This window comes from Schistocerca serialis, chromosome 8 (genome assembly GCF_023864345.2).
Source record: "Schistocerca serialis cubense isolate TAMUIC-IGC-003099 chromosome 8, iqSchSeri2.2, whole genome shotgun sequence".
NCBI lineage: Eukaryota > Metazoa > Arthropoda > Insecta > Orthoptera > Acrididae > Schistocerca > Schistocerca serialis.
Genome location: NC_064645.1, coordinates 108,323,085 through 108,344,079, shown reverse-complemented (window position 1 = coordinate 108,344,079; position 20,995 = coordinate 108,323,085). Strand labels below are relative to the sequence as shown.

Below are 20,995 nucleotides of genomic sequence, written 5' to 3'. Positions count from 1 at the left end.
AGAACTGACGCTAATGGCTGGCTCGAGCCAAAGTTCTCTCACACAGACATGAGTCACCCGCACGTCAGGAGCCAGGTGATAAGCACGTCGGAAATCTGCCACCCCGTCTAAGAACAGCAGCGAGCAGTGGACGCACTATTACAATCAATTACCTCGAGCAAAATGAAGCGTTAATAACGTATTAGCGCCGTTAGTGCATTACTGAATGCGAATCTGAATCCAGAATATGCTTTACGTATCCAACATTAGGTCGCCTCATATTCTTACATCTAGTTCGTTTCGCTCATCCTGATCCCTCGTATGATCGCTGTGCCAGATACACGAAGGCGGTGACATAATGTAATCACAGTCCACGTTGAACATATTCTCTCTCTCTCTCTCTCTCTCTCTCTCTCTCTCTCTCTCTCTCTCTCTGTATTGCGTCTCGTTTGCTTTCCCACCACAAATACCTCTGAGCACTATGGGACTTAATATCTGAGCTCATCAGTCCCCTAGAACTTAGAACTACTTAAACCTAACTAACCTAAGGACATCACACACATGCATGTCCGAGGCAGGATTCGAACCTACGACCGTAGCGGTCACGCGATTCCAGACTAAAGCGACTGGAACCGCTCGGCCACAACGGCCGGCTTTTCCCTTACATCCGATTATGACCATCGTTATTAACGTAACTTCGAATGATCTACAGAATTTCAAAGACACAAGCTGCTCACTACAGTGTTTGTTATGAAAATTTATCTGTGGATTAATAATAATACGTACCATCACATACACTCTGTGATCAAAAGTATCCGGACACCCCCCAAAAACATACGTTTTCCATATTAGGTGCATTTTGCCGCTCCCTACTGCCAGGTACTCCATATCAGCGGCCTCAGTAGTCATTATACATCGTGAGAGAGCAGAACGGGGCGCTCCGCGGAACTCATGGACTCACGGACTTCGAACGTGGCCAGGTGATTGGGTGTCACTTGTGTCATTCGTCTGTACGTGATATTCCCACACTCCTAAACATCCCTAGGTCCACTGTTTCCGATGTGATAGTGTAGTGGAAACTTGAAGGAACACGTACAGCACAGAAGCGTAGAGGCCGACCTCGTCCCATGACTGACGGAGACCGCCGACAGTTGAAGAGGGCCGTAATGTGTAATAGGCAAACATCTATCCAGACCATCACACAGGAATTCCAAATTGCATCAGGATCCACTACAAGAACTATAACAGTTACGCGGGAGGTGAGAAAACTTGGATTTTATGGTCGAGCGGCTGCTCATAACCCCACATCATGCCGGTAAATGCCAAACGACGCCTCGCTTGTTGTAAGGATCGTAAACATTGTACGATTAAACAGTGGATTAACGTTGTCTGGAGTGACGAATCACGGTACACAGTGTGGCGATCCGACGACAGAGTGTGGGTATGACGAATGCACGATGAATATCATCTTCCAGCGTGTGTTGTACCAACAGTAAAATTCGGAGGTGGTGCTGTTATGGTGTGGTCGTGTTTTTCATGGAGGGGGCCTGCACCCCTTGTTGTTTTGCGTGGCGTTATCACAGCATAGGCCTACACTGATGTTTTAAGCACCTTCTTGCTTCCCACTGCTGAAGAGCAATTCGGGGATGGCGATTGCATCTTTCAACACGATCGAGCACCTGTTCATAATGCATGCCCTGTGGCCGAGTGGTTACACAACAGTAACATCGCTGCAATTGACTGGCTTGCACAGAGTCCTGACCTGAATCCTATAGAAAACCTTTGGTATGTTTTGGAACGCCGACTTCGTGCCAGACCTCACCGACCGACATCGATATCTCTCCTCAGTACTCCGTGAAGATTGGGCTGCCATTCTTCAAGAAACCCAAGTCATTTTCAGTAAGGTGTCCGGATACTTTCGATCACATAGTGTATGTATGTATCGGTTTACTATTAACGTACAACAACACGATATTTACGCAAATGATCCAAGCAAAATTATTTATGAGTTTGCGCCTATGATATATGTGACTCGTAAATGCAATCCTGCAAGAACACTAATTGTGGTCGAGTTCCGCCAGGCGGAAAAGAAACACATGTAGCTACCGGAGTATTAAGCAAATGGTTGCCTAACAGCTTACAGCCCCTTATAATTTGGTATCTGGGAACAAATTGGACTATGTAAATGTATTAGACTCCGCCAAGCAGTATTTACAACGTATGGAACAGATGCTGCTCTTTGGTAACTCGCTAGAGTGCCACCATATTAGTTCTTTAGAGTATTAAAGGACAGAGCTACAATGAAATCTGTTCTCTGTGATGAAGTATCAACACCGATTCCTCCTCCTCCAAAGCGCTAAACATCCGTCAGCTATTAGGGAGCGGAAGGAAGAAGGTAAACAAGACCAACAGACGACCGCTTCGGTTTGCGATTTTTACTGGACAGGGTTGTTCCTAATATTGGCAAGATAAATTACATCGAGAATGTGCGAGGTGCCGGGGCTATCAGTGTATTTAAACTAAATTCTTCTCGAATCTTCATATGGAAATGATGCTCTAAGCCCCCCCTTTTCTAACTCCGACTTTTGCTGTTGCACATGGATTAAGAAGAAACGCGAACTGACTGTAATCGACCCTGCAAGTGGAGTAGAAAAGAGTTTGGCACCTGCAATAATTTAATTGGATAGAAATTAATTAGATAAAAGAAAGTTTTATTAACGTAGTGAGAAACGAAAGGGTAGCTCTACCGATTAACAGAATGAAAGTTCTGTCCAAAATAACAATTTGATTTAGTATGACTAAACTCAAAATAATAAACAAAACACATGAAACATTTACAATACATCAAATTGGCTACTCAATTAAATGCTGTGAGAGTGAAGTTGTCCATAAACTAGGTTGTGACATTTATGACCAAGTGGTATGTGGAGCCAATTCCTTGCAACTTAAATCTTAAGAGAAAACCCAGCTAACCCAACATTAATTGGTGCTACAGTAGTGATAACTCAGACAACAGAACAGGCGCGCTCTCCTGAGCTCTGATTATCACCTAGCAACATTCCCTGATTTTCCGGTGCTGCGGGCGTACATTACCAAGCTGTCTTCTTAACTGCAAGGACATGACCTGGCATACCGGAGGCGATGGCTGGTTGCTTCAACGTCCCATCGTGGTGATGATAATGTCGTGAGTATAGCCCGAAACAAATTCTCCTGGTCTGGTTGTTCCTAGCAGCACAAATACGCCTCTGAGGGAGACGAAGAAGGCTCCCTACACAATCACTGACGGTACAGTGAGTGATTTTAACAAGAGAAGTCACACAGTAACTCCAGTACAGTCAACTTTAGCCAAAACTGCTCAAGACAGACAACATAGGCCGCTTGTACACAGAACGCTCAATTGCCAACTGTACTCTGACAGTTACGTTGAAGTCGAAACTTCAGCAACTTCGTCAAACAGTTACAATTAAATGAAAGTATATTAGACAGCCAACGGAAGGCAGGCTGTCCAGAGCAGCGAGAGCTCAGTCTTGTAACCTATTCCGACAAAGCCGAGAGCCGACCCTCTCAAGAGCACCCGTACAAGCCGAACACAGAACATTCCCACCCCCAAGACAGTGGCCGTGGTTAAACGTTCCAATCAGCAACTCGAAAACCGGCGGAAAATTCCCCTCTATTGCCGGAGCACTACTATTCCACCAATGGAGATACTTGGCGCCAATTTCTTCGCCGATTTTGCTACGTCACGGAGCTATCTCCTGAGCAAACCAATCACAGTTATGATTTTGCAGAAAACGCGGGAATTTGCCCACCAAGACTGCCTGGGAACACAAGTCATTCCCACGTCATTCCCACATCTCGCTGGTAGCCCGTCAGAAAGCGTTTTCACTAAGTTTCTACGAAGTAACGGAATCTCTAGCCCAGCCGCTCCGTCAGGCCCCTGTGGGGCGTGTCGCCCCCGCTTTTATGACAATGTCGGCGTCTGGAAAGCATCCACTTGACCCCTCACAGCCGTCGGCTTAACCGTTTCAAGATCAGCAGACCCCACCTGTCACCAGACCACCCGGGTGGCGGGAGACGCTGCGTGGGAACTCCACATGTGAAGGAATAGCAACTTTTCACTGCATGCAATTAGAGACGAAAATCGAATTACTCAGAGTAAGACAGAAATATGAGAGGCGGCTCATGCCAACTCTCAAGTGGTGCACTCCCTAACATAAAGAAGAATTTAAAAGTGCCGACACACATTACAGATACGTTTTGTGATAACATTGCGCTTCTTCAAAAATCTATGCTCGAGTGGACTGTGAGTAGCGATTGGATATGGACGGTCACTAACGTTAAAGAAGGAGATACGTGGGTCGTTTAACCGATATTTATGTAGTAATTTCTCCAAGTGGGTCCCTGCGAGACGTGGAGTCAAGGCAAAGCTACCGTTTCTCCTCTATTAGAAAGGCAATGTGTTAGCACGAGGAATATACGGTAATACTGACAAGGAAGCATTGGAAATGGTTTCCGAGAAATGAAATGCGTATCGCTTGGTCCCCGGTTCGTGGGTGACCCATGTCTCTGGGAAAGAACTTTGGCTCGAGGCAGCCTCTAGCGTTAGTCCTCTCTCTTTCTGCAGGCAGATCGCAGACTGGTCACTGAGGACGGCAAAAAACACTTATTTTGTTTTATTTCCCATACTACGGTGCGGGAGACATAGCGGTGTGTCTCGAGCTGCAGCTGAGCACGCGGGCGGGCTGCTATACTGCGCTGGGTGGAGCAGAGCATTCGACGTGATGGGTAATGTTTTTCTGTGGCCGATGATCCCGGGAGGACGAAGCCAGAGCGTATTACCAGTTCGATTTTACACAGAGTACGCGAAGGAATTTACCCCCCTTCTTGCAGCGGTGTACCGAAGGTCTCTAGAAGAGCGTAGGGTTCCAAAGGATTGGAAAAGGGCACAGGTCATCCCCGTTTTCAAGAAGGGACGTCGAACAGATGTGCAGAACTATAGACCTATAGCGTCTATCAGTTGTAGAATTTTGGAACAAGTATTACGTTCGAGTATAATGACTTTTCTGGAGACTGGAAATCTACTCTGTAGGAATCAGCATGGGTTTCGAAAAAGACGATCGTGTGAAACCCAGCTCGCGCTATTCGTCCACGAGACTCAGAGAGCCATAGACACGTGTTCCCAGGTAGACGCCGTGTTTCTTGACTTCCGCAAGGCGTTCGATAGAGTTCCCCACAGTCGTTTAATGAACAAAGTAAGAGCACATGGACTATCAGACCAATTGTGTGATTGGATTGAAGAGTTCCTAGATAACAGAACGCAGCATGTCATTCTCAATGGAGAGAAGTCTTCTGAAGTAAGAGTGATTTCATGTGTGCCGCACGGGAGTGTCGTGGGACCGTTGCTGTTCACAATATACATAAATGGCCTTGTGGATGACATCGGAAGTTCACTGAGGCTTTTTGCGGATGATGCTGCGGTATATCGAGAGGTTGTAACAATGGAAAATTGTACTGAAATGCAGGAGGATCTGCAGCGAATTGACGCATGGTGCAGGGAATGGCAATTGAATCTCAATGTAGACAAGTGTAATGCGCTGCGAATACATAGAAAGAAAGATCCTTATTATTTAGCTACAATATAGCAGGTCAGCAACTGGAAGCAGTTAATTCCATAAATTATCTAGGAGTACTTATTAGGAGTGATTTAAAATGGAATGATAATATAAAGTTGATCGTCGGTAAAGCTGGTGCCAGACTGAGATTCATTGGAGGAATCCTAAGGAAATGCAATCCGAAAACAAAGGAAGTAGGTTACAGTACGCTTGTTCGCCCACTGCTTGAATACTGCTCACCAGTGGGGGATTCGTACCACTTAGGGTTGAGAGAAGAGATAGAGAAGATACAACGGAGAGCACCGCGCTTCGTTACAGGATCATTTAGTAATCGCGAAAGCGTTACGGAGATAGATAAACTCCAGTGGAAGACTCTGCAGGAGAGACGCTCAGTAGCTCGGTACTGGCTTTTGTTAAAGTTTCGAGGACATACCTTCACCGAGGAGTCAAGCAGTATATTGCTCCCTCCTACGTATATCTCGCGAAGAGACCATGAGGATAAAATCAGAGAGATTAGAGCCCACACAGAGGCATACCGACGATCCTTCTTTCCACGAACAATAAGAGACTGGAATAGAAGGGAGAACCGATAGAGGTACTCAGGGTACCCTCCGTCACACACCGTCAGGTGAGTTGCGGAGTATGTATGTAGATGTAGATGTAGACGTTCGTTTTGTTTCTGGTCGGAGGCTGGAGCAGCAGCAACAGCCTTTGCTCAGCTAACTCGTTGACAACCAAGCCTCAACGTATTTTGTTTTTAAGCAAAGTGTTTGCAAAGTGAACACAAGCCGGCTGTGATACGACAGCCAGAGCTATGCAGGCAGAAAGAGGCTGTGGACTGAGGGTGATGTGTTTCTGTGAAGTATAATCCAGGGAAGACCAAGTAAGTGTGTATTGTTTGTGACGCTGTGTTTATCGTTTATCTGTTTATTTTTTGTTGTTAGAATAATGATATATAAATCGCGTATTGTGATTGGTTGTGAGCATTATGACGATGACGCGACGTTGATAAAAAAAATACGTAAAAAAAATTGTGGGAGTACTTACATACTTGCCGGTGTCTCAAATGATGTAAAAGAACTCGAGTGACGTGACTTAGCGTAATTCATTGTTAACAAATAGCTGCAGTCTGCTCCTCTCCCTCTGTTGCCCTGCTCCAAAGTGTCCATTTAGCTACAATGTAACAGCTAGTAAGTAGTTTATGGATGTTGCCACAGTACTGCCGGCGTTGAATAATGTTCAAATGGTTCGAATGGCTCCGAGCACTATGGGACTTAACATCTGAGGTCATCAGTCCCCTAGAACTTAGCACTACTTAAACATCCATGCCCGATGCAGGATTCGAACCTGCGACCGTAGCAGTCTCGCGGTTCCCGACTGAAGCGCCTAGATCCGCTCGACCACTGCGGTCGGCTCGAATGATGTAATAGGGCACAAGTGATGTGGCTCTGGCGTGGCAGTCTTTGCTCAGCTAACTTACTAATGGGAAATACTGCTGGGGACGACTGGCGCTGGAGCTGCTTAGGCATCTGATACTATGAAATGGTGCTCCTTGGGGAGTCCCCGACTCAGGAGACCATTGGCCAAAAGATGATACTCAAACGCTATTTGACCCTCCCCCAGCCCCACCCCCTCCCAAAAAAATACACTATGTGATCAAAAGTAACCGGACACCTGACTGAAAATGAATTACAAGTCCGTGGTGCCTTCAATTGATAATGCTGGAATTCAATGTGGTGTTGGCCCACCCTCAGCCTTGATGACAGCTTCCACTCTCGCAGGCATACATTCAGTCACGTGCTGGAAAGTTTCTTGGGGAATGGCAGCCCATTCTTCACGGAGTGCTGCTCTGAGGAGAGGTATCGATGTCGGTCGCTGAGGCCTGGAATGAAGTCGCCGTTCCAAAACATACCAAAGGTTTTCTATAGGATTCAGGTCAGGACTCTGTGCAAGCCAGTCAATTGCAGCGATGTTACTGTTGTGTAACCACTCGGCCACAGGGCATGCATTATGAACAGGTGCTCGATCGTGTTGAAAGATGCAATCGCCATCCCCGAATTGCTCTTCAGCAGTGGGAAGCAAGAAGGTGCTTAAAACATCAATGTAGGCCTATGCTGTGATAATGCCACGCAAAACAACAAGGGGTGCAAGCCCCCTGTACGCTTTTGTGCTGTACGTGTCCCTTCATGTTTACACTTCACTATCACATTGGACCTAGGGATGTTTAGGAGTGAGGAAATCTCGCGTATAGACGAATGACACAAGTGACACCCAATCATCTGACCATGTTCGAAGTCCGTGAGTTCTGCTGAGCGCCCCGTTCTGCTCTCTCACGACGTCTAATGACTACTGAGCTTGCCTATATGGAGTACCTGGCAGTAGGTGGCAGCATAATGCACCTAATATGAAAAAGTTATGTTTTTGGGAGTGTCCGGACACTTTTGATCACATACTGTATAAAATGCCTGACAGCACATTTCGTCACCCACATCAACGTATAGAAAATGTCTCCAGAGTTTGGAAACATATGATATTACACAGATTTTAAAGGCGAATATTTTGAGAAACAGTAAAACAATGTGTACCAGAACATTTCTTTCACAGAGCTACCAAAAGCAACTGGTTAATGGCGGGGATTGGTTTGGGATTCACTTCTCGTTAGATTGTAATATGAAGCCCTCATGGCGTTTCAGAACTAAAAACTCATTAGTAACCAGTTTGTAACCAATTCCAGGTGATTCCCTGTGCTGGTCGCCAGTGACTGCTGCCCGTAGTTCCAAGAAATCATGAGTAACGCAACGAAGGAGAGCCAAGATCCAATTATTAAAAAATTAATAGCAGAAGTAGAAAAACGGAAGGTACTGTGGAGAAAAGAACTTGGTGACGATTCTGAAAAAAAAAAAGCTTGGAGAGAAGTTGCAGCGGAAATCAGGAAAGATTTCGTAAGCTGTAAGTGGTACGGTAAGTTGCTTTCATTTCATTAATCAATAGGTAATAAGTAAGGGAAATAACTGCGTCTGGGTGCAGGCAGTTTCTGGTTGCCTATGTTGGGGACAGCTGTGGCGCAGACGCAAGCATGCTCTCACAATGTTGCAATTTTTATGAAACCACCTCCATCCTCCCATTCCCCCTCCCCGTGCCCCCTTCCAATCGGTCAGTTGGGTAATGTATAAACAGTAGGCTATTTTCTTATTGGCTGAGACATCCTGCATGGTTAGGGTTGCTTATCGTTATCACTATAATTTGTAACCCAGCTTGGACTACACTATTCCTTATTGTAATGATTTATCTACAGTTACATCTACACGGATACTCTACTACATCTACATGGATACTCTGCAAATCACATTTAAGTGCCTGGCTGAGGGTTCATCCAACCACCTTCACAATTCTCCATTATTCCAATCTCGTATATAGCGCAGAAAACAAGAACACCCATATCTTTCCATGCGAGCTCTTAGTTTCCCTATCTTATCACGGTGATCGTTTCTCCCTATGTCGGTCGTATAACTGTTCGTTTGTGGAGCATCACCTGCGACCAGCTTTGCGAAAGAAGCGGTGACACTTTCTGCGCAACCCACCCATTATTTTGTACGACAATGCGCGGGGGCACATAGCGCAAGCTGTGGCTGCTCTGTTCGGTCGATGGGACTGGGAAGTACTGTGCCATCCACCATACTGCCCGGACTTAAGTCCTTGTGACTTTGATTTGATTCCGAAGATGAAGGAACTACTTCGTGGCATTCGTTTCAGAACTGTTTCAGAGATTCAACAGGCAGTAAACCGCTGCATTCGCACCATCAACAGAACAGGCTCTGCTAACGGTATACTACGCCTTCTACATCGCTGGCAACAGGTTCTACACAACGCTGGTGACTGATTTGAAGGACAGTAACAGGTGCAAACATGTAACTCTTTTGTATCGGTTGTGAATAAATAGTTGCCACTATTTAAGTTCCAACTCTCGTATATAACTTGACACGTTACATCAGTATCAGCACAACGACACGTACGTGAAAGTCCAATCTATTTGTAACGTTTGTGATGATTTTGATCCCACAAAGATATCATTGACTGATTAGCCAGTTACCTCCCCGTAGCCACCGTTGACAAGAAGCGAAGTGAAGTATTCCCCTGGACATTATTTACTGATCAGTGCCGCCTTACCTCCGTTTCCTCTACCTACAAAAGACAAAAACGGCACGATTTTTAAAGAAGTAGATTGAGAATTTTTTTTACTTTAAATCATGCATTTACCGTTGCTGTTTTGTTTCCATGCAACATACACAGGTGCAGTTGTAATTTATAATGGATGTAGCACTGCAGCACATAACCTTAACGCACAAGAATAGTTTATGACACGATTCGCATATAGCATTCCCACGAATAAATAATATAAAGTTTTGACTACTACCACCCTCATTAACCCTACTTCTTACATCTTCTATAGTAGATAACGGTGCTGGTACAGGATGAACACTTTACCCACCTCTAGCAGGAGCTATTGCACACGGGGGTGCATCTGTAGATATAGCCATTTTCCACTACACTTAGCAGGTGTATCATCAATTCTTGGTGCAGTAAACTTTATTACAACAGCAATTAATGTACGATCAGAAAGCATAACTTTAGACCAAACACCTTTGTTTGGTCTGTAGCTATTACAGCCCTTCTTTCACTTCTAGTTTTAGCAGGAGCTATTACTATATTATTAACAGACCGAAACCTAAATACATCATTCTTTGACCCTGCAGGAGGACGAGGTCCAATTCTATATCAACACCTGTTCTGATTCTTTGGGCACCCAGAAGTTTACATTCTAATTTTACCCGGATTTGGTATTATTTCACACATCGTATGTCAAGTAAGAGGAAAAATTGAATCATTTGAAACGTTAGGTATAATTTACGCCATGTTATCAATTGGATTAATAGGATTTATTGTATGAGCACACCATATATTTACAGTAGGAATGGATGTTGACACGCGAGCATACTTCACATCAGCAACACTAATTATTGCTGTACCTACATGAATTAAGGTATTTAGATGACTAGCTACATTATGTGGAACTAAATTCAAGTTGAACCCACCATTATTATGAGCTCTAGGATTTATGTTCCTATTTACAACTGGTGGATTAACAGGAGTATTACTAGCAAACTCATCACTCGATATTGTATTACATGACACGTATTATGTAGTAGCCCACTTCCATTATGTCCTATCTACAGGAGCAGTATTTGCAATTATTGGAGGTGTTATTCAATGATACCCACTATTTACAGGATTAACTATAAACACTACATGATTAAAAATCCAGTTCACAATTATAGTTATTGGAATAAACTTAACATTCTTCCCTCAACGCTTCTTAGGGTTAGCAGGAATACCACGACGATATTCAGACTACCCAGACGCATATACACCATGAAATATAGTATCAAGAATTGGATCTACAATCTCTATTGTAGGAATTTTAATATTCATTGTAATCATATGAGAAAGAATGATTGTAAACCGAGCAATTATATGTGGAGCTAATATAAGATCAACAGAATGACTACAAAATAACTCACCTGCAGAACACAGTTACTCAGAATTACCATTAATCTCTAGATTCTAATATGGCAGATTAGTGCAGTAGATTTAAGCTCTACAAATAAAGGTTTGACCTTTTATTAGAAAAACATTTAATGGCAACATGATCAAATTTATCCCTTCAAGATGGAGCTTCACCATTAATGGATAAACTATCATTCTTCCATGATCATACTATGGTCGTATTATTATTAATTACAGTGATTGTAGGTTATGCCCTAAGTTACATATTATTTATTGCTTATACATACTTCATGGACATTTAATTGAAACCATCTGAACAGCACTACCAGCAATTACCCTAATTTTTATTGCTCTTCCATCACTATGACTACTCTATTTACTTGATGATTCAGTAGATGCAATAATCACAATCAAAACATTTGAACGACAATGGTACTGAAGATATGAATATTCAGACTTCATAGACGTAGAATTTGACACCTACATAACACCAGAACAAGATTTAGAAAACGACGGCTTTCGACTACTAGACGTAGATAACCGAACAATTCTACCAATAAATACAGAAGTACGAGTATTAACAAGAGCACCAGAAGTTCTTCATTCATGAACAGTACCTGCTCTAGGGGTTAAAACTGATGCACACCAGGTCGACTAAATCAAGGAACATTTACAATAAACCGACCTGGACTATTTTTCGGCCAATGTTCAGAAATTTGTGGAGCAAACCACAGATTTATACCCATTGTAATTGAAAGAACTTCAGTAAATTTATTTATCAAGTGATTATCTAAGGCACTCTAATGTAATATATTTCAAATAATTCCTTAGAGTGTCAATCTAAAATAACTAAACAATTAGTACACCTTGAAACATCAGAGCCACTGATTTCGAGTTCGAACCGACGAGAGAGATCTTTTTAACGCATAATTTTGACATCTTAATAATTCCTTTAGAGAATGTGGACAGAATTTTTTCTGTTATATATTCATTGAAGTATAGTTAAGTGGACTCGTCTCCCTCTTATATCTAGTACTTATTCTAAATATTACAACATGGTGAACGGTTGTGTAAAAGATGAAAAAGAATGTAATAATAAGTTTTGTATACGAGAAGAATAAAATTAATACTCCTTTTACCGATTACAACATGTGTTTATTATCCAATATTGTAATATTTCCCTTATTACTTCTCTATATATTAAATAGGGTGTAAGACAAGGCTGTAATCTTTCGCCTCTACTGCTCAATCTATACATCGACGAAGTAATAACGGAAATGAAAGATTCAAGAGTGGAATTAAAATTCAGGATGAAAAATTATCAATGATAAGATTCACTGATGACATTGCTATCCTCAGTGAAAGTGAAGAAGAATTACAGAATGTGTTGAATAGAATAAACAGTCTAATGAGTACATAACACGAATTGAGAGTAAATCGAAGAAAGTCGAAAATAATGAGAAGTAGCAGAAATGAGAACAGTGAGAAACTTAACATCAGGATTGGTGATCATGAAGGCAGCAAAATAACCAATGACAGACGGAGCAAGGAGGACGTCAAAAGCAGACTATCACTAGCAAAAAGGGCATTCTGGAAAACGGGAAGTCGGCTAGTATCAAACATAGACCTTAATTTGATGAACAAATTTGTGAGAAAGTACGTCTGGAGCACAGCATTGTGTGAAAGTGAATCATGGTCTGTGGCAAAATCGGAACAGAAGAGAACCAAAGCGTTTGAGATGTGGTGCTACAGAATAATGTTGAAAATTAAGTGGACTGATAAGGTAAGGAATGAGGAGGTTCTGTGCGCAATCGATGAGGAAAGGAATATATGGAAAACATTGACAAAAAGAAGGGACAGGACGGTAGGACATCTGTTAAGATATCAGGGAACAGCTTCCATGGCACTAGAGGGAGCTGTAGAGGAAGATAGAGATTGGAATACATCCAGTAAATAATTCAGGACGTAAGTTGCAAGTAATACTCTGAGATGAAGAGGTTGGCACAGGAGAGGGATTAATGGTGGGCCGTACCAAACCAGTCAGAAGACTTACAGCTACTCCGCAATTCACCTAACGGCCCAAATAGAAATGACTATCTATACGCATCCGTATGAACCCTGATTTTTGGTATCTTATATTCGTGATCCTTACGCACATTGTATGTTGGAGGCAAAAGAATCGTTCTGCAGTCAGCTTCAAATGCCGGTTCTTTAAATTTTTTCAGTAGTGTCCCTCGGAAAGAATATCGCCTTCCCTCCACATTTCCCCATTTCAGCTCCCGAAGAATCTCGGTAACACTTGCGTGTAACAAATCTAGGAGCGCGCCTCAGAACTGTTTCGATGTCTTCCTTTAATCTGGTTGGTACGGATCCCAAACACTCCAGCAGTACTCTAGAATAGACCACACTGGCGCCCTATATGTGGTCTGCTTTACAAACAAACCACACTTTCCTGGAATTCTCCCAATAAGTCGAAGTCGAACATTCGCCTTTCCTACCGCAATCCTCACATGCCTGTTCTATTTCATATCGCTTTGCAACGTTACGCCCAAATATTTCAATGACGTGACTGTGTCAAGCAGGCCACTAATCTGTATCCTAATATTACGGGTTTGTTTCCCCTACTCAACAAGAGTCACCTGTGGTTTTTCCAGTCGCTTGGGACTTCGCGCTGGGCAAGAGATTCGCTATAAATGCAAGCTAAGTGAGGGGCCAATGCCTTAGAGTGCTCTTTGAAAAACCGAATTGGGACTCCATCCGCACTTGGTGCCATATTTGTGTCCAACTCCTTCAGCTGTTCCACTACGCCAGGGATGCTTATTGCTATGTCTTCCATACGGGAGTCTGTTCGATGATCAGACGACTGTATGTTTCTCACATTCTCTTGGATGAACGATTTCTTGAACTTGACGTTTAAAACTTGGACTTTCGTTTTGCTATCTTCAGCTGCCACACCAGACTAGTCAACAGGAGACTGAATGGAAGCCTTAGACCCACTTACCTATTTGCTCTGAAGCGCCAAAGAAACTGGTACAGGTGTGCGTATTCAAATTCAGAGATATGTAAGCAAGCAGAACACGGCGCTGCAACCGGCAATGCGCGTATAAAACAACAAGCGTCTGGCGCAGTTGTTAGTTCCGTTACTGCTGCTACAATGGCAGGTTATCGAGATTTAAGTGACTTTCAGTGTGCTGTTATAGTCGGCGCACGAGAGACGGGACACAGTATCTCCGCGGTAGCGATTAAGTGAGGATTTTCCCGTACGACCGTTTCTCGAGTGTACCGTGAATATAGGAATCCGCTAAAACAGCAAATTTCCGACATCGGAGAAATATCGTAGAAGAACGGGACAAACGACGATTCAAGAGAATCGTTCAGCGTGAGAGAAGAGCAACCCTTCCGCAGATTGCTGCAGATTTCAGTGATGGGCCATCAACAAGTGTCATTGTGCGAACTATTCAACCAACCATCATCGATATGGGCTTTCGGAGCCGCAGGTCCACTCGTGTACCATCGATGACTGCAGCTTTACACCTCGCCTGGGCCCGTCAGCAGCGACATTGCACTGTGATGACTCGAAACATTTTGCCTGATCGGATGAGTCTTGTTTGAAATTGCATCGTTCAGATGGACGCGTACGCGATGAACACAACCTCATGAATACATAAACCCAGGATGTCAGAAGGGGGCTGTTCTAGTTGGTGGAGGCTCTGTAATGGCATGGGGCGTGTGCAGTTGGAGTGATATGGGATCCCTGATACGTTTAGCTACGACTCTGACCTATGACATGTACCTAAGCATCCTGTCTGATCACCTGCATCCGTTCGTGTCCATTGTGCATTCCGACGGACACGGACAATTCCAGCAGGACAATGCGACGCTCCACACGTCCATAATTGGTGCAGAGTGGCACCAGGAAAACTCTTCTGAGTGTAAATACCTCGGCTGGCCACCAAACTCCCCAGACATGAACATTATTGAGCATATCTGGGATGCCTTGCAACGTAATTGCGGCGGCGCTCTTCCTTTCGTCCATTCCTGCACCCACGTTTGAATTAGTTGCAGTAGATCGCAGGTAGGAAAGCCGAGAAGAAATCTACCGTACTGCAAATCGTACCAGGCTGCATACAACGTAACTATTCCAAGAATCGCGAAAAGGTCTAATTTTGAATGAAAGGTAGAAATACTGGCAAAACTTCGGTATATTCTGAACCTTGATAATATTCACTGCCAAGTCTGTGCTAATCTTACGTAAGACAGTCATGCACAAACCCTTTCATTCACGTTAGCAAGTTTATCGTAATGTATTTCCCGAAATCTGAACAGCTACTAAGCAAGAATTGCTCTTAAATGAAAATGCTCGCCATACTATTAAGTTTCTCAGTGTCTAATGCATTCAAGTTTTTACTCACCGATATGCTCAATATATCACGCGGAATTACTGTCTTTTTCATACACAAAATTACTTTAAAAAATGTGTACTTTCTAAAAAAATCACCAGAATAAATATGCCTTCATTTTAAAAAACACACAAGAATGAATATGTAATGGACTGACAAGGCAGCCAGTCCACAGTGACGGGTAGCTGATAGGCACACGTACACACACGCCGACTGGCGCGAAGTCTGGAACAGGATTCGTAATGAATGCGATAAAGAAAAGAACGTAGCTACTAGAACACTTAACTTTTATGCATCCTTTGGTATACAGCAATCTTGATGATACAAGTGAGACTCATTAAGATACATGCAATGTTACAAATGGCGCCTTGCTAGGTCGTAGCCATTAACTTAGCTGAAGGCTATTCTGTCTCTCGGCAAATGAGAGAAAAGGCTTCGTCAGTGTAGTCGCTAGCAACGTCGTCGTACAACTGGGGCGAGTGCTAGTCAGTCTCTCGAGACCTGCCGTGTGGTGGCGCTCAGTCTACGATCACACAGTGGCGACACGCGGGTCCGACATGTACTAATGGACCGCGGCCGATTTAAGCTATCACCTAGCAAGTGTGGTGTCTGGCGGTGACACCACATTCCTCCCCCGCAAATCGGCGATCGGTCGTGTTATAAGGCTTCCGCCCGCCGTGGGGAGGACCCCATGTTGACGTATGCGATGAGGTGGGGAGCCTAACAACAGGCGAGGCTGTGCCACCCGCACCCGGCCATTCGGTCCGAGGGGAGCTAGGAAACGCCTGAAAACCTAGCCCAGGGTGCACGTCAACATGCGGTGTACGCGCCCGTAGAGAGGCAGGAGGGGCCGAAGGGTCGACCTCCATTTGGTGGGGGCACCCGACGGGCGAAGACGACTTCTGGTCCGGAGTGGGCAAGAGTTCCATGGCAGAGGACATCTGGTCACGGGAAGCGATCGGCGGCGCGTGACCCAGGGAGGCGCCATGCGGTTGCAGCGACGCGTCCACTGCGGGCGGCGCCAGCGGGAGAACAGGCGGCGGCGGCGGCGCGCCGCCATGAGGCAAAATGGAAGGCAGCGTCGGTAACACCTGGGGATGAGGCGAGCCAGTAGATGGGTCCCCAGGGCGCCGACCGGACGGCACCGTCGCTGAAAGCAGACGGGGAGCGGCAGAACCCAGGCGACGACAGAGGCGCAGCTGATTGAGATGCCGACACACCTCATCAGAGGCCCCCAAAACCAAATAGATCGCGCGGCCGAGGCAGCGAAGAATGCGCCCTGCGAGCCAACGCCGTGAACCGCGATAGTTGCGATAGAATACAACGTCGCCAGGAGCAAAAGCAGGAGACTTCCGCTGTACAGGAACCAGATGCGGCGGATGCAGCAAAGACATCAAGGTCCGATGAGGACTACCATGGAGCAACTCAGCCGGCGAGCGACCATCGCGGGGCTGAGAGCGATATGAGGACAAGAAGAGCAATGACGCGTCCTCCCTAGAATGCGACTCTTTCAACTTCAACATCTGTGACTTGAAAGTCCGGACCAAACGTTCAGCGGCACCGTTTGACTGAGGCGAAATTGGCGCTGACATCAGATGTTGAATACCATTGGCCTTGCAGAATGAAATTCTGTGGACATGAATTGTGGGCCATTGTCGGAAACAATAGTCTGTGGAAGACCTTCAATGCAAAAGAGAGCAGACAACGTTTGGATGGTGGCAGATGACGTCGTGGAAGACATCCGGACAACAAAAGGAAAATTACTGAAGGAATCCACCACAACCAACCATCGAGCATTCCAAAATGGACCAGCAAAATCGATATGTAAGCGTTGCCAAGGGGAAGTGGCTTTCGGCCATGCAAAGAATTTCCGCGGCGGCGCGGACTGTTGTTCGGCACACGCCATGCAAGAAGAGCACATATGCGTAATCGCAGTATCGATTCCGAACCAAGTACAGTGCTGACGAGCAAGTTGTTTCGTGCGCACTATACCCCAATGTCCTTGGTGGAGAAGCTTTAAGACAGAGGACTGTAACGAACGTGGGACCACGACCCTAGACTGATCATTATCAGAACGCAACAACAAAACACCACGTCCTACAAAAAGTCTCTCCTTGTGAGCAAAAAATCGGCGAACCAACGGATCCTCGACAAGGGCCATTGCGTAGCAACAAAACGCAAAACGGTAGCAAGGACAGGGTCAGCAGCTGTGGCTGTAGCTACACGACGAAAATCAATCGGAAACGATTCGACCACGTCATCGGTTTCCGAATCAATGAACATGCAAGCTTGTGATTCTAAATCGTGTAAAGTTCTTGTGACCTCATCACGCAATGCGTGGGGAACATTGCACGCTCTGAAAAATTTCGGTTGCGCGTTTTCTTTCAGTTCCAAATGTGCTTCATAGTTCTTAGCGCAACCAAGGCCCGGTGCAAAAATGTCTGCAAATGCTTCACATAGACGAGAAACACTGTCTGAAGGCACAGTCTGGTTCACGGATAGGACCTGATTTACGATAGACATGTTAAACAACTGAAATAAATCGAAACCAAACAAGTTCACTGCCGTAGAAGAACGAAGAACATAAAAAGACACAAGTTTTGTTTGTCCCTTGTATGTGGCAAGAAGGCTGCACTGTCCTAACACAGGGATATTCTGCCCTAAATAACTATTGAGCTGAACATTTGCGGCACGCAATGGAGGTTTGCCCAGTTGTTTGTACGTGTCTTTATTGAGCAATGAAACTGCAGCTCCAGTATCGAGCTGGAATGGTATCACTTTGCCTTCAAAGTCCAAGTCTACAAAAAGTTTATTGTCCTGCTGACGACAAGAGCGACTTTCACGTGCAATTTGAACTGATACAGGTACAGAAGCACTTGCGACCTGACTGGATTTCCGGCGACGTCGACGCACACGTTTTGTGGGACGAACACAGTCAGTGTTAGAGAAAGTGGCACTGGACGGGGTGGAATGAACTACATGAATGTCCATGGGCGAAGGTCCACGAGCCTGATTGTCCTTGGTTCGATTCCAGCGCGAAGCAAAGGGCCTGGAATCGTTGTGATTGTCTGATCTGAGCTTTTTCTGGCAAACACTTTGAACATGTCCTTTCTTATGACAGTAAAAGCAAATAGCCTGGCGTGATGGGCAATTTTCACGTGAATGTCTAGTTGCACACCGCGGGCATGATTTGAGCACGGCAGTGGCATGCTTACGCGGCACACGTGTTTGCGAGCTAGGCCGCAGCTGCGCGGACGTGCGCGAGGGCCGTTTAGCATCCCGTGCTGCGCGCCCGGCGGGCCGGTTAATGTGACACACTGCTGGCGAAGTTTCAAATGATTCCTGAGCAAAGTCAAGTGTGTCTTGCCTATCCAATATGTCTATCACTTGTTGAAGGGAGGGATTTACTAGTTTCAAAATCTGTTCCCGTATGCGAACATCAGAAACGTTCTGTGCTATTGCATCACACACCATAGTATCTGAATAAGGGAGTCCACATGCACATTCAAAATCACAACCCCTAGTAAATCCTTGCAATGTTGCAACCCACTCCCGATTAGTTTGACCGGCCGTACGTTTTGTACGAAAGAACGTATACCGTTTTGCAACTACATGAACTGTTTCTTTGAAATAGGCATCTAAAGCAGACAAAATTTCTTCGTAGGACAGAGTTGCTACGTCGCGTAAGGGAAACAATTTCACTATCACACGGTAGGTGGACACACCGACACATGAAAGCAGAAACGGCTGCCGCTCATTACCTTGAATTCTGTAGGCGGCTAGATGGAATCCAAATTGTTGGGACCATTCCGTCCAGCTTTCGTCGTCTGGACGAAAAGATCGGAACGGTGTTGCAACAGCGTGTTGTGGCTGCGGTAGCGATGAAGCGGCGGCGGCCGCATCGTTTTGCAGCGCACGTTGACCCTGGACGAGCTGTCCAAGGGCATCCAATAAGGCCTGCGTCTGCTGATTCTGCAAGCGATAAAATTCGGACAGTACATCTGGAGAATGTGGCGAAGCCATGACACAAGCAAATTAATACAATACGAACGCTAAAGTCCCTTTTGAGACTCGTCGCCAATGTAGTGGACTGACAAGGCAGCCAGTCCACAGTGACGGGTAGCCGATAGGCACACGTACACACACGCCGACTGGCGCGAAGTCTGGAACAGGATTCGTAATGAATGCGATAAAGAAAAGAACGTAGCTACTAGAACACTTAACTTTTATGCATCCTTTGGTATACAGCAATCTTGATGATACAAGTGAGACTCATTAAGATACATGCAATGTTACAAATGGCGCCTTGCTAGGTCGTAGCCATTAACTTAGCTGAAGGCTATTCTAACTGTCTCTCGGCAAATGAGAGAAAAGGCTTCGTCAGTGTAGTCGCTAGCAACGTCGTCGTACAACTGGGGCGAGTGCTAGTCAGTCTCTCGAGACCTGCCGTGTGGTGGCACTCGGTCTATGATCACACAGTGGCGACACGCGGGTCCGACATGTACTAATGGACCGCGGCCGATTTAAGCTGCCACCTAGCAAGTGTGGTGTCTGGCGGTGACACCACAGAATATGCCTTCACTTTAAAACACTTCTGAAACTAAAACCGGCAAATTATAACTTCCTTCGGAGCTAATACTACACACGACCGCACCATTGAAAGGCTGGGCTCCGACTTCTTTAGATTGCTGTAAGTTTTCTCTATCTCCAAGAGAAAAGACGCGCGGAAATACTCCGTTCTGACTTCTCAGTTTTCTTTAATGCCATCAGAAAAATATTATTCTCCCGCGTTAGTCCGCGCTTTTCATTCTAACCAATCAACAAATAACACACTTTCGAACTGAACTTTTTCCCGAAATAAATACTTAACATCCTGATATCTTGTTTATACTTTACGTTATTAACTATTTTCATTTACACTGGAATTAGCTTTCCTTTTACCATAAACTTACTTAACATATGATAGAAAAATTCCCCATCGTCTGCATTCACACTGTTCTAAAATATCTCACACTAGTTCGTACAGCGTGGTGGTGGTGGTTAGTTTTTAACGTCCCGTCGACAACGAGGTCATTAGAGACGGAGCGCAAGCTCGGGTTAGGGAAGGATTGGGAAGGAAATCGGCCGTGCCCTTTCAAAGGAACCATCCCGGCATTTGCCTGAAACGATTTAGGGAAATCACGGAAAACCTAAATCAGGATGGCCGGAGACGGGATTGAACCGTCGTCCTCCCGAATGTGAGTCCAGTGTGCTAACCACTGCGCCACCTCGCTCGGTTCGTACAGCGTCCATCAATAAAGTAGTGATCTACAGATTCACTTTAGACCACATTCACGCATCATTGAAACTAGTAAAAGCATATATAAAACTGTAAAAACATAAATAAATAAAAAACCCTTCAATAAATAAACAGTACAATTCACAAATACATGCTCTTGA

General features: G+C 44.9%; 1 long non-coding RNA gene across 1 annotated transcript in view; it reads left to right on the top strand.

The window, feature by feature from the left end:
- LOC126416472 (uncharacterized) overlaps positions 1 to 20,995 on the top strand; it is a 63,806-nt gene that overhangs the window by 20,254 nt on the left and 22,557 nt on the right. The window contains exon 2 of the long non-coding RNA XR_007575463.1: positions 8,326 to 8,552. This is a non-coding gene — a long non-coding RNA (uncharacterized LOC126416472). The remainder of the gene's footprint in view (positions 1 to 8,325; positions 8,553 to 20,995) is intronic.